Raw genomic sequence first — 14,566 nt, 5'->3', positions numbered from 1 at the left:
TAAATGCCTGGACATCTTTTTTCCCTTCACATAATTATTTTCCCTCTCTGTTGCAATAAATTTAGTATTTTATAACTCCCCAGGTATGAAATCCAGCCTGTCTACAAATATTTGGACATACTCAAAACACTGTTGATTGGACATTAGACGTTTAATTATCAGTGTGACCATATATGAAGTAATGCATTGATTTATAATTGCAGCCCTGGGTGCAAATATAAATCTTTTCGCCAAGTAGAATAAGGATTTTTATTTTTTGCATGCGACAACATTTTGCTTGACATGAAATATGCGGTAACACTAATTATTAAAAGCCAAAAAAATGCAAACATGATGATTTTCTTATAGAACACTATTACGACCTCAAGCATTACCCAAAACACTTAATTTGGTTGAATTTACCGAAGTACGTATTCGCTTTATTCCATTTTTTTATCGACATTTCATAGTTCAAATTTTATTTTAATTTAATCATCAGTGTCGCCATATTTGAAGCAAAGTGTAATCGCATAGAAATAAAATATCTGATTTTTTTTTCTCTACCCTGCGATAAGATTCATAATTGTACCCCAGGAAGCCTTAACCGAGTCCACCATGTAGTGTACTGATTGGAAGTCTCAGGTTTGATTCCTGACTAGGGTACGCAAAATATTTTTCTGCCAGTCTGTCAAAAAATGTTTGGGACAAAAGAATAATCGTTGAGTGGAAAACTTTCGTCCAGGATTCTGATTCGATTTGATTTACAGAACTGTATTATTCAGCCGCCCGGACAACGTCTCTCAACGGACAATTAGCTAGATAAGTACTGCACACTACATTAAGGGCAATGACGATATCGTTGTTATCGTTGATATCGTTGTCTCTATCATCTGTGATATTGTCTATGTGCCTCCTCGAAATGGCCGCGCGCGTGTGCCATACCTACATTATGTCAAACATTACGAGCTGAACTTCGTGTTCCTAAGGTATTTTGACGATGTCAATATTTATTTAGTGATTTACAATTTTAATTAGTGAGGATAAATACGCAGGATTTTGAAAGTTGATCTGTATATCAGAGCATATTACATATGGAATAAGTCGGATTTTGGAGGTCATTATGCAAACAACGGCTTTTGGTTGCAAAACAGAAGTGCATGACGGATTTTAGAAATGGACCCGTTTTTAAATGAGATTTATGCTCTAAATTTGTTGCAACAGAGGGAAAACATTTTTGAGAAGGGAATAATCTATGCCGGCGAGCTCATACTAAGGAATTAAGCCGCACAATATTTTTCAGTCTACACTCACTTAAAGGGTTGCAAAAATTCTTACCCATTAATACTAAATGCACCCTCGTACAAGCATTACTACTGCCCATTCTAGATTACGCTGATGTTTCCATGACTGATTTAAGCTGTGTGGGGCTCGATAAATTTGAATGACTTCAGAATACATGCATAAGGTACATTTTTGGTCTTAGGAAATATGACCACATTTCTAATTATCGTAGGCAACTGAAATGGCTCAAAATTAGACAGCGGAGAGATTATCACTCCCTCTCACTTCTGTGCAATGTACTTCTTAGTCCTAACGCTCCTATATACCTGCGTGAAAAACTTTAACGCTCATCAGTTCATGGTTTACCTCTTCGTTCTAATTCTCAAGGCACTCTCTTAATACCCATCCACAATTCCTCTTTCTTCTCTAACTCATAAAGTGTCCATGCGGCTCCACTGTGGAATCATCTCCCATCCACCATCAAGGATGTTACTACAGTATCTCTGTTTAAATCACGTCTTAAGAAACATCTCCTTTCTCTTCTTTAATCTCTCCTCATTTCTCTTTTTTCCCCTTTTCCATTGAGTAATAGCTTCGATAAGGTAATTTATAAACAAATATGTTTATTTCTATTTTTATATATCTTTAGCTTTTTAATCTTTATTTTCTATTGAACATGTTCTGTAACTTGAATTATAAAGGTAAAACTATAATTTTATTGGTTGGTTGGAAGAAATTGCCATCTGGCAATAAGCCCGCCAATGTACAAATAACATTATGTACGAAAAGTCAAACAAATAAATAATTTGACTCAGTTTTCAATAATGTTTAATTACTCTATTGGCAATTCTGAACTTGTATTCGTTTCCGAAAAACGTGATTTATGTGTTATTTTCAATACCAAATTAACATTTATCAGTCATATTTTTTTTTTTTTTTATTTATTTTTTATTTTTTATTTATTAATAAAACATATAAGACATGAATATCATGATATTATATTCCCAGGAGTTGTACGAGAAAACTCATTTGGGACGGTACATAAAAAAAATAGTACATTTCTTGTAACAATACATAGTATACATTTAAACAATAAAAATTTAAACAAATTTTAACAATCTATGAACTTAATATTAAAAAAGGAAAGAAAACATTTAAACAATCTGTGAACTTAATATTAAAGAAGAAAAGAAAAACATTTAAACATTCTGTGAAATTAATATTAAAAAAGAAAATAAAAACATTTAAACATTCTGTGAACTTAATATTAAAAAAAGAAAAGAAAAACATTTAAACCTAAAACACAATATATAGACTATTCACAGAAACTGAGCTAAAAACTATCACTTTCAAAAAGATTCAAGAAATAGGTCTTCATTTCTGGTCTTTGAGATTTACCACTCGACATTTCATTTTTAAGGTCATCAGGCAGTTTATTAAATTGTATACGACCAATGTATTCCAGAGACCTTTTGCCGAACTTCGTGGAACAAAATTTAGAAATGTGAAGATTTTTTGCATGTCGTGTATTATAGTTGTGAATTTCATGATTAAATGTAAGTTTTAAATTTGTGTGAGCAGAAAAGTTTATGATGTTTGAAATAGTGTTAGTGATGTCATACAGTGCCATTACCTTGAAAGGAAGTATTTTTGTGTTACGATAAATATCCTTGACATGGGAATCCCATTTCAAACCAGGAATGCTTCTCAGAGCTCGGTTTTGAAGAACTTGAATCTCAGAGATCTGGTTTTTAATAGCATTAGTAATAGATCTCTAAAAATGTTCTGTTTCATTATCAGAACCACTAAAGATTTCAAAGATATTGGTGCATTAAAAATAATGTAAACGTCACTTGTAAGAAGTATTTTGGATTACAACCGAATATCGCACGCAACTACACTGGCCTAGAAAAAACATTCACATTCTCTCACTTCTTTACAACATTTTAAATAATCCCATTTCGCCTGTTTATCTGAGAGAGCTCTTCAAACCTCTATCACAGCATGGACTATCTCTTCGTTCTAGTATCGAGAGAACCCTTTTAATACCCTTTCACCGCCCTTATTTTCTTGCCTCCTTTCACAGTAGTAGATGCTCGATTGTGGAAAAATCTACTCACTAATGTAAAGAGACACCCCTCTTTATTTACATTAAAGTCAAGATTTAAATGTCACTATCTAAATACTTGAGTTGTTCCTTTCTCATTCTTATTGCCTTCCCACCCCCCCTCCGCTCTTCACATTATAGTGTTAATTTTCTAATTACAATATTTTTTTACAATAATTGTTTTTAATTTTGTATAAAATCAGAGATTCAGTATAATTCCTTAGAATATATCCATGTACTTGTAATTTTCTCAAACTAAATGGTTTGGGTAGGTAGGAAGAAATTGCCGTAGGTATGTATATTAATTGTATAAAGTGTTAAATAAATAAAATACATTGCCAGTATATCTGTAAGCTTATGTCTTATCCGCACTCAGTGCTGCATTGGGCACTGCACTAGGAATCCAGGCTGTGTGTTCTGGTTGATGCTTTCGCCTACCATTCTCAATATCCTGGATTCGATTTCTATTGGTATCAAAAGTGGTACTACACTGCAATTTTCATTGTTCCTGGACTTGCTCCGGCCAAGGGAGTAGTGACACTTATTTTGTGAAATATTTTATACTTTCAGGTAAATGCTCTTCATATATAGCAAAGTGTTCGTATTCGACTATGGAACAGATCGCTTCAGTGAGTATAAAGGCTGAACCAAAGACTGGCCGTGTAGAAAGAGATATTTTTCATACTGGAGAAGGGACGCCATGTTCCTACAGAAGCGAGGAACCAGGTTTTACTATTGTGAAGGCTGAACCGGGGACTGGCGATGTAGAAGGAGATACTCTCCATACTGGGGAAGGGACGCCATTTCCCTATAGAAGCATGGAACCGGGTTTTGCTACCGTGAAGGCTGAACCGGGAACTGGCGATGTAGAAAGAGATATTCTCCATGCTGGGGAAGGGGCGCCATGTCCCTACAGAAGCCAGGAACCAGGTGTTGCTACTGTGAAGGCTGAACCGGGTACTGGCGGTGTTAAAGGAGACGTTCTCCATACTGGAGATAAGATGCTATGTCCCTACAAAAGCGAGGAACCTAGTTATGCTACTGTGAAGGCTGAACCGGGGACTGGCGATGTAGAAGAAGATATTTTCCATACTGGGGAAGGGACGCCATGTCCTTACAGAAGCGAGGAACCAGGTGTTAATATCGTGAAGGCTGAACCGGGGACTGGCGATGTAGAAGGAGATACTCTCCATACTGGGGAAGGGACGCCATTTCCCTATAGAAGCATGGAACCGGGTTTTGCTACCGTGAAGGCTGAACCGGGAACTGGCGATGTAGAAAGAGATATTTTCCATGCTGGGGAAGGGACGCCGTGTCCCTACAGAAGCGAGGAACCAGGTGTTGCTACTGTGAAGGCTGAACCGGGTACTGGCGGTGTTAAAGGAGATGTTCTCCATACTGGAGATAAGATGCTATGTCCCTACAAAAGCGAGGAACCTAGTTATGCTACTGTGAAGGCTGAACCGGGGACTGGCGATGTAGAAGAAGATATTTTCCATACTGGGGAAGGGACGCCATGTCCCTACAGAAGCGAGGAACCAGGTGTTGCTATCGTGAAGGCTGAACCGGGGACCAGTACTGAACAACAGTATACTATAGAAAGTGATATACAGATATTTACGGAAATTGACATTGATCATCCTGATATAAAACAAGAATGTTTGGAATCCTCTCGCAACACCGCAGGTGACTCTAGTAAGTAATTCTGCATTTATCTTTACCATTAATAGAGTAAAATTGTAAAGGCATTATGAAATGTTCTATTGTCGTCAATAGTATTGTATAGAGTTGGGTGGTAACTATTGTAGACAGTGGCCGATAGGGGTGAGTACTACAAACTTACTTTACTCACAGTGCCGAGTACCACCCATGCCCGCCACACCTATACATTGCCAACAGTACTAACTTCAGTTCTGGCCACAGTATTTTATTTAAATGTACTTTATTTTAATGAAATAATCGGCAATGCACTTTATTCGTGGTGTAAAATATTGAATTACACAGTCGAAAGTATTCCCAAATTATGTAAGAAGTCATGCCAATTAATATTTTATAAGTAACATTATATCAACACGGCGTTTTGTTGAATATCTTTATTTATTATTCATGTGGGAAAATAACAACAGTTTTTATACAGAAAATAACAATATATTTATACGAAAATTGTGAAAACAGCCAACAGTCCACAGTGATGTAATCTGTTGATTAAGTACATTATCGGCATCAAAATAAAAGCAATTTAACAATTAAGAAATGTTAGGCACTTAGAAGTTGCAAATAAAATAAAAATACGTATTTTTAAAAACAGTAATAAAAATAAAGGAAAAAGAAATAAGATAAATTTAAAAAATTAGAAAAGAAAAGAAATGATATAAAAATAATGTAAAAGGTACAAAATATAATATTGAACATACGAGTACATTCATAATTACTGACATCGTATAACGTATACTATAGGGAATCTTCTTTATTTCATATAGGAGAGTTACAAAATGTCTGCGTGACCGAAAAGAACAGTATTATAATAATGACATGCTCTAAAGAAAACGTCGTTTTTCCTTTAGTTAGTCCTAGGTACTGGCAAATTAAATGTAGTATGGAGTCTTGTTCTGTTGGGTACAAGGTATTCTAAAGAACTTGTAAGCAAAGGGCAGTCTACGACGTTGTTTACTAGTTTAAACAGGAATATTTGATCTGCAATCACTCTTCTATACTCCAGAGTTTGGATTGAATTTGGTGTACAGTGTATTATCTGTAATATTGTAATATATATTTCGTATTTGTGCAGATGTTAGACTATCAGGAACTTGCTAATGTAAAAGTGCTGAATAGCTTAAGACAGCTTGTTTTTCCGCTCGATTTCTGCTCAGTACTTATGTACGTGCTGCACTAATATTTTCAACAAAAAATTTATTATTTTAGTCGGCCTCGTGGTGTGATGGTCAGCGCGTTTGCCTTCCATGCAAGAGGTCTCGGGTTCGATCCCCGACATGGCTGATATGAAATATTTATTTAAAAGAGTGTTTTCACACTATAATATTTCATAATGAATTTTGAATCGGGTTGTGCTCCTGTGGCTAGTATCTAGGACTCACGGACCAAAGGTCCGTGGTTCGAATCCTACTCTACCCCAACTTGATTTCCATTTTCTAATAGTGAGTTATTTAAAACTCGTTGAAAATGGCCCTCAAAATTTAATAGTTGAGTAAATCATAAGAACGCAAATATTTCTTTTTTATTTAAAAAAATAAAATAATAATAATCTATTTTAACAATACAATTTTACCTATCTGCCTTGATCCACTCATCGATCCGTGCGCAAACCGCCTCCACCATCCATTTCTTAATAGCAATTAGCAATTGTGAGTAATGACTAATTGTCCTTTATTGTTATTTTATATTATATTATATATATACATATTTTTTGGACACTATGAGAATTTTTTTAACAGTGTAAATGAGTGCCTCAACACAGGTTCTACCCAGTGAGGTATTCAAATATATTTTTATGAAAATGTATAAATAAAGTTTTAAAAATCGTTTGATACCAACGTGGATTAGGTCAGTCAATATATTAAGTTTCCCTCTAGGCCTTTCCAGGGCCTAATTCAAGTAGATCTCCGGTATTAGCTAAGCGGTGGCCCAATACTTCCCTCCAGGTTGATCTGCTTTTGTTTTGCCACTAAATTACATATATACGTGTTTTTTTTCCAAATGTAAATGTCGAAATTATGACTGATAGTTTTAATTAATGTATTGTAGTACTCTTTTCTTTGAACATTATTTCAGTGTTGTTTATTGTAATATTTAATGTTCCGTCTCGAAACAAGTCGTGTGTAACTACTGGGAGTGAAATACTTTGCATGATTATTAGATAAAGTATATTTTGAATTTTTTTTTAGGCACTGAGTCAACAACATTGTTTGTGGAGAGTCATCTACCGTCTCACAGTGCAGAGCCACCACCAGAGTGTAAATACGAAACACAACCGAATAAGCCTTGCAATGTACTTCGGATGAAGAGCACTGCCAAAAAACGGTTAACATCCTCAGAATGTAAATATACACTACAAGAGAAAATAATTTTTGAAAGGCACTTGTTTACACAAAAAACTGGCGAAAAACCGTTCGCATGCTCGGAATGTGAATATACAACTCGCCATAAAGGTCACTTTAAACATCACGTGTTGATACATACTGGCGAAAAACCGTTTGCATGTTCAGAATGTCAATATTTAACTCTTCGGAAAGATACTTTAAAACGGCACATGTTAACACATACTGGCAAGAAACCATTCGCAAGCTCAGAGTGGAACTATGCAACTCAACAGAAAGGTAGCTTGATACATACTGGCGAGAAACGGTTCGCATGCTCAGAATGTATTTATACAACTCTTGGTAGAAGTAATTTTAAACGGCATGTGTTGAAACATAAAACCGGCGAAAAACTGTTCGCATGTTCGGAATGTGAATATGCAACTCATCGGAAGGATTGTTTAAAACAGCATATGTTGATACATTCTGGCGAGAAACCGTACTCATGCTCAGAATGTAACTATGCAACTCAAGGTAAATATAATTTCAAACAGCACATGTTAATACATACTGGCGAAAAACCGTTCGCATGCTCGGAATGTAATCATGTGACTTCACGGAAAAGTAGTTTAAAGAGCCACTTGTTGACACATGCTGGTGATAAACCATTAGCATGCCCTGAATGTATCTATACAACTCGACTGAAAGGTAGTTTGAAACAGCACATGTTGATACATACTGGCGAGAAACCGTTTGCATGCTCAGAATGTGAATATTTAACTCGTCGGAAAAATACTTTAAAACAGCACATGTTAATACATACCGGTGAGAAACCATTCGCATGCTCAGAATGTGAGTATGCAGCTTTGAATAATAGTCATTTAAAACAACACATGTTCATACATAAAACCGGCGAAAAACCGTTCGCATGCTCAGAGTGTGAATATACATCTCGTCGAAAAGATACTTTAAAACAACACATGTGGAAACATACGGGCGAGAACCCGTTCGCATGTTCAGAGTGTGAATATGTAACTCGTCGAAGGGGTAGTTTAAAAGAGCACATGTTTATACATACTACCGACTAAACCGTTAGCATGCTCAGAATGTAAGTATGCAACTTTGGATAGTATACATTTATTTGAACGACACCTGTTAATACATAAAACTGGCAAGAAACCGTTCACATGTTAAAAATGTAATTTCACGGCAAGGTGATTTAAAAAACTACTTTTTGTCTCGGTGCTTTATCACGTGGGTGAGATTTATCCGGCTGAACCGAATCACCTACTAGGCAACTCCTGAAAACAATTTTCCAATTTTGGGTACTTCTTCTTTTACCAGGTAGTTAATTCAACAATGTTTTGAGTATGTCCAAATGCTTGCAGACTGGCTGGATTTTCTCCCCAGGGAGTTGTTCATATTTAAATTTGTTGCATCTTAAACCAGCCAATGACAGGTCACAATTTCTGTAAATGCCTAGACTGCCATATTCCCTTCTCGAAAATGTTTTTCCTCTTTCTTGAAATAAATTCAAATATGAATAACTCTGTAGGGAGGCAATCAACCAGTCTGCAAGCATTTGGACATACTCAAACATTGTTGACTGAATAATTTCTTTACAAATAATTAACCAAATTTGAAAAATATAAAACTTATTCAATGAAAAATCAAAATCTAATGGCTCAAGAAAGTCTGAAAAAACCGCGTATTCATTAGTTTTTCTTAAACAGTGGTTGAATAAATATTAACTGAGATTAATCTGATTGTGATGATCCTACCTGCAACCCGCAAGGTTTCAGCTCTTCAACTTCCCAAACATCAACAGATTGAAGAATTGAAGGAAGATGTATAGAAAAGTGTCCGGAAATTAAAACGTACGCAACGACCCATGGGAAGAAAGATGCTCGGTGTATGTCTAAGAGACAGAATAAGAAATAAATAAATAAGGCGCCGAACCGAAATCGTGTATATGATGGACCGTGTAGCAAAATGTAAATGGCAGTGGGCAGGACACCTCGGCGAGGCAAAATGATGGCAGGTGGACACTCAGAATAATAAAGCGGAGACCATGGGCACGTTGCACAAAAATCCATAATTAAAATAATACTAGTCCCGATACAGACATCTACTGAAGAAATATTCCACAAATCACATTTTATGACACCAGAGCGATTATGTGCTAAAATATCACTCACTTACAGATTCAAAAACTACTCTTACTCAAATGAAATACATAACCCCTACAACACATCACATCACATACAAATGATATAATCACTAGATCCTCAACACAAAGACAACTTAAGACAAATAAAAACTGCTATCACTTTCGGTCAAAGGGATTTTGAGTGTTATTCAATTAAAATCTATAACCTACTTCCACTATCTATTAAAATAATTAGTAACGAGAAAATGTTTAAAAAGGCTATAAAAATGGATAGTGGAGCTAGATAGAAGTAAAATGGATTGTCTCATTCATCCAAACCAATATTGAATCAACTGCTCCACGAGTGTAAAGCTTATGTTAGGTTTTTGTTATTTTCATTGTGCGTTTTGTAATATAAATAATATAGATGTACATAAATACCTAGTTTTTAAAACTGTGAATATTTTGTTAATTATCTCTGTTTATTAAGTGTAATCCCAGTAAGGTCACATTATTTTTATTAATAACTATAATTTGTAAGAGAAAAATATGAATAAATAAACAAAAGAAGTGATGGAAGGCCACAGAAAAGATTGGTCAATGACGTTGCCTCTATTGCCGGTAAAACGTGGATGATGAAGCGGGTGATATGAAGGAATTGAGACGTTTGGAAGAGGCCGCCATCCAGCAGTGGAGAGAATAGGGCTGAAGCAGAAGAATAAGAAGATGTTCAAATATAGGCAGAAGGGTAAATGTTACGGTGTGTAAAGTGGCCACTTAAACAAGCCGTGTGGATGCCCAGACTTCTATATTCCCTTCTCTAGTATGTTCTTCATCTCTGTTGTAATATGTTAATATTAACAGCTCCCTCAGGAGTTGAATCCAGTCCTAGTCTACAAAAATGTGGACAAACTAAAAATATAGTTAAAAATATTTCATTTCACAGATAGGTAACATATTTTACAAAAATAAATATATATTATATAGGTTAGTGTTTAATTTTGAATTTCTTCAATGTAATGATAAATATTATAATAATAAAAATACGTATGTAGTTTTACTCCGATTTTATTTACAATTTCTACCAGTTACCGGGTTTCGCCGTGACCGACATCGTCGATAAATAATAGATTGTAAAATAAATGTTGTAGGTACTGATTAAGTATAATTAATATTCTAGTGAGGTAGTACTTTGATAAATGATTATTATGGATACCTTATCTATCGTTATCGCCATTTTCGTAATATAATACCTCAAGGGCGCTTTACATAGTGATTCTATAGATAAATAAATTTAATTGAAGCTTTTAAATTTGTAATTTAATTAAAACAATTTATTTTGTTGCCCCATGTGTAGGGTCCGTAGTCCATAGTCGATGACACACGCGTGTTAAATTAGTTCACCTAAAATAGACTAATGACCGACAATGCAATGTCATCATTTTCAATCGAATCCAATACATTCGTAAAATGCAACTCTATGAGTATTTCACATGAAATCGGAGAGCATCGTTCTGCAGTACATTCACATCGTCCCTACCATGAAGAAATGAACTACAAAGGAATGTCGTCTGTAAAGAGACCAGAAGACGCAGCCAACGTCAGTCAGCCTAACAAGATCAGTGCAATTTGCTCATCTCCGGCATGTAGTTCAAGTGCAGTCTCTTCAACCCATCATCGTCGCTACGCTCGCGCTACACAATCAAGTGCTGTATCTTATTCGCCATGTAATAAATACGCATTAAACAGCAACTTCGTGTCTTCTCTGTCAATCTCTAATTGAGGAACTCCAACCAACCTTCAACTACTTTTATTCTACACATGCTATGGATGATTTACAGTGGGTTTTAAGTTTTTTCATCTTTCGATGATTAAATGCGGTAAAATAAGGTAATCATTAGGTGTTTAAATTTGTAAAATAACATCGTGTTATAGTGACTAAATAAGGAAATGCAACTCCTGTTTTGATGATTAAGAGAGAAAAAAACATCATCTTTCGGTGATTTAATGAGTTAAAAAAATGTCGTCTTTAGGTGATTAAATATGTAAAATAACATCGTGTTATGGTGACCAAAGAAGTAAATGCAACTCGTGTTTCGGTTATTAAAAAAGTCAATAAGCATCGTCCATTGGTGAATAAATGCGTAAATAATAACCGTCTTAAGGTGATTAAATGCGTAAATAAACAACGTCTTTTAGTGATTAAAGTTGTAAAAAAAAACCGTTTTTCGGTGGGTTAATGCGTAAATAAAAAACGTCTTTCGGTCGGTAAATGCGTAAATAAACACTGTCGTAGGGAGATTAAATGCGTAAATAAACACCGACTTTTGGTGATTAAACTCGTCAAATAACGTCGTCTAAGGGCGATTAAATTTGTCAAATAACATCGTGTTATGGTGATTAAATAAGGAAATGAAAGTATTGTTTTGGTGATTAAGAGAGAAAAAAAGATCGCCTTTCGGTGATTTAGACAGAAAAAAAACATCATCTTTCGATGATTAAATGCGGTAAAAAAAGGTCATCATTAGGTGTTTAAATTTGTAAAATAACATCGTGTTATGGTGATTAAATAAGGAAATGAAATTCCTGTTTTGGTGATTAAGAGAGAAAAAAACATCGTCTTTCGGTGATTTAGACAGAAAAAAAACATCATCTTTCGATGATTAAATGCGGTAAAAAAAGGTCATCATTAGTTGTTTAAATTTGTAAAATAACATCGTGTTATGGTGATTAAATAAGGAAATGAAACTATTGTTTTGGTGATTAAGAGAGAAAAAAACATCGTCTTTCGGTGATTTAGACAGAAAAAAAACATCATCTTTCGATGATTAAATGCGGTAAAAAAAGGTCATCATTAGGTGTTTAAATTTGTAAAATAACATCGTGTTATGGTGATTAAATAAGGAAATGAAATTCCTGTTTTGGTGATTAAGAGAGAAAAAAACATCGTCATTCGGTGATTTAATGTGTTGAAAAAACGTCGTCTTTGGGTGATTAAATATGTAAAATAACATCGTGTTATGGTGACCAAATAAGTAAATGCAACTCGTGTTTTGGTTATTAAAAGAGTCAGTAAGCATCGTCCTTTGGTGAATAAATGCGTAAATAATAACCGTCTCAAGGTGATTAAATGCGTAAATAAACATCTACTTTTGGTGATTAAGGTTGTAAAAAAAACCGTCTTCGGTGAGTTAATGCGTAAATAAACAACGTTTATCGGTCGGTAAATACGTAAATAAACACTGCCGTAGGGAGATTAAATGCGTAAATAAACACCGACTTTTGGTGATTAAAGTCGTAATAAAACACCGTCTTTCGGAAAATTAAGGCATTATCAAACACCTCTTTTTGGTGAAAAAACTCGTAAAAAAACGTCGTCTTAGGGCGATTAAATTTGTAAAATAACATCGTGTTATGGTGATTAAATAAGGAAATGAAACTCCTGTTTAGGTGATTAAGAGAGAAAAAAACATCGTCTTTCGGTGATTTAGACAGAAAAAAAACATCATCTTTCGATGATTAAATGCGGTAAAAAAAGGTCATCATTAGGTGTTTACATTTGTAAAATAACATCGTGTTATGGTGATTACATAAGGAAATGAAACTCCTGTTTAGGTGATTAAGAGAGAAAAAAACATCGTCTTTCGGTGATTTAGACAGAAAAAAAACATGATCTTTCGATGATTAAATGCGGTAAAAAAAGGTCATCATTAGTTGTTTAAATTTGTAAAATAACATCGTGTTATGGTGATCAAATAAGGAAATGAAACTCCTGTTTAGGTGATTAAGAGAGAAAAAAACATCGTCTTTCGCTGATTTAGACAGAAAAAAAACATCATCTTTCGATGATTAAATACGGTAAAAAAGGGTCATCATTAGGTGTTTAAATTTATAAAATAACATCGTGTTATGGTGACTAAATAAGGAAATGAAACTCCTGTTTAGGTGATTAAGAGAGAAAAAAACATCGTCTTTCGGTGATTTAGACAGAAAAAAAACATCATCTTTCGATGATTAAATGCGGTAAAAAAAGGTCATCATTAGGTGTTAAAATTTGTAAAATAACATCGTGTTATGGTGATTAAAAAGGAAATGAAACTCCTGTTTAGATGATTAAGAGAGAAAAAAACATCGTCTTTCGGTGATTTAGAAGGAAAAAAAACATCATCTTTCGATGATTAAATGCGGTAAAAAATGGTCATCATTAGGTGTTTGAATTTGTAAAATAACATCGTGTTATGGTGATTAAATAAGGAAATGAAACTCCTGTTTAGGTGATTAAGAGAGAAAAAAACATCGTCTTTCGGTGATTTAGACAGAAAAAAAACATGATCTTTCGATGATTAAATGCGGTAAAAAAAGGTCATCATTAGTTGTTTAAATTTGTAAAATAACATCGTGTTATGGTGATTAAATAAGGAAATGAAACTCCTGTTTAGGTGATTAAGAGAGAAAAAAACATCGTCTTTCGGTGATTTAGACAGAAAAAAAAACATCATCTTTCGATGATTAAATGCGGTAAAAAAAGGTCATCATTAGGTGTTTAAATTTGTAAAATAACATCGTGTTATGGTGATTAAATAAGGAAATGAAATTCCTGTTTTGGTGATTAAGAGAGAAAAAAACATCGTCATTCGGTGATTTAATGTGTTAAAAAAACGTCGTCTTTGGGTGATTAAATATGTAAAATAACATCGTGTTATGGTGACCAAATAAGTAAATGCAACTCGTGTTTTGGTTATTAAAAGAGTCAGTAAGCATCGTCCTTTGGTGAATAAATGCGTAAATAATAACCGTCTCAAGGTGATTAAATGCGTAAATAAACATCTACTTTTGGTGATTAAAGTTGTAAAAAAAACCGTCTTCGGTGAGTTAATGCGTAAATAAACAACGTTTATCGGTCGGTAAATACGTAAATAAACACTGCCGTAGGGAGATTAAATGCGTAAATAAACACCGACTTTTGGTGATTAAAGTCGTAATAAAACACCGTCTTTCGGAAAATTAAGGCATTAT

Source organism: Micrasema longulum, unplaced genomic scaffold (genome assembly GCF_059751315.1).
Source record: "Micrasema longulum isolate JH-2025_06_02 unplaced genomic scaffold, ASM5975131v1 h1tg001604l, whole genome shotgun sequence".
Lineage (NCBI taxonomy): Eukaryota > Metazoa > Arthropoda > Insecta > Trichoptera > Brachycentridae > Micrasema > Micrasema longulum.
This window is presented reverse-complemented; position numbering follows the sequence as displayed.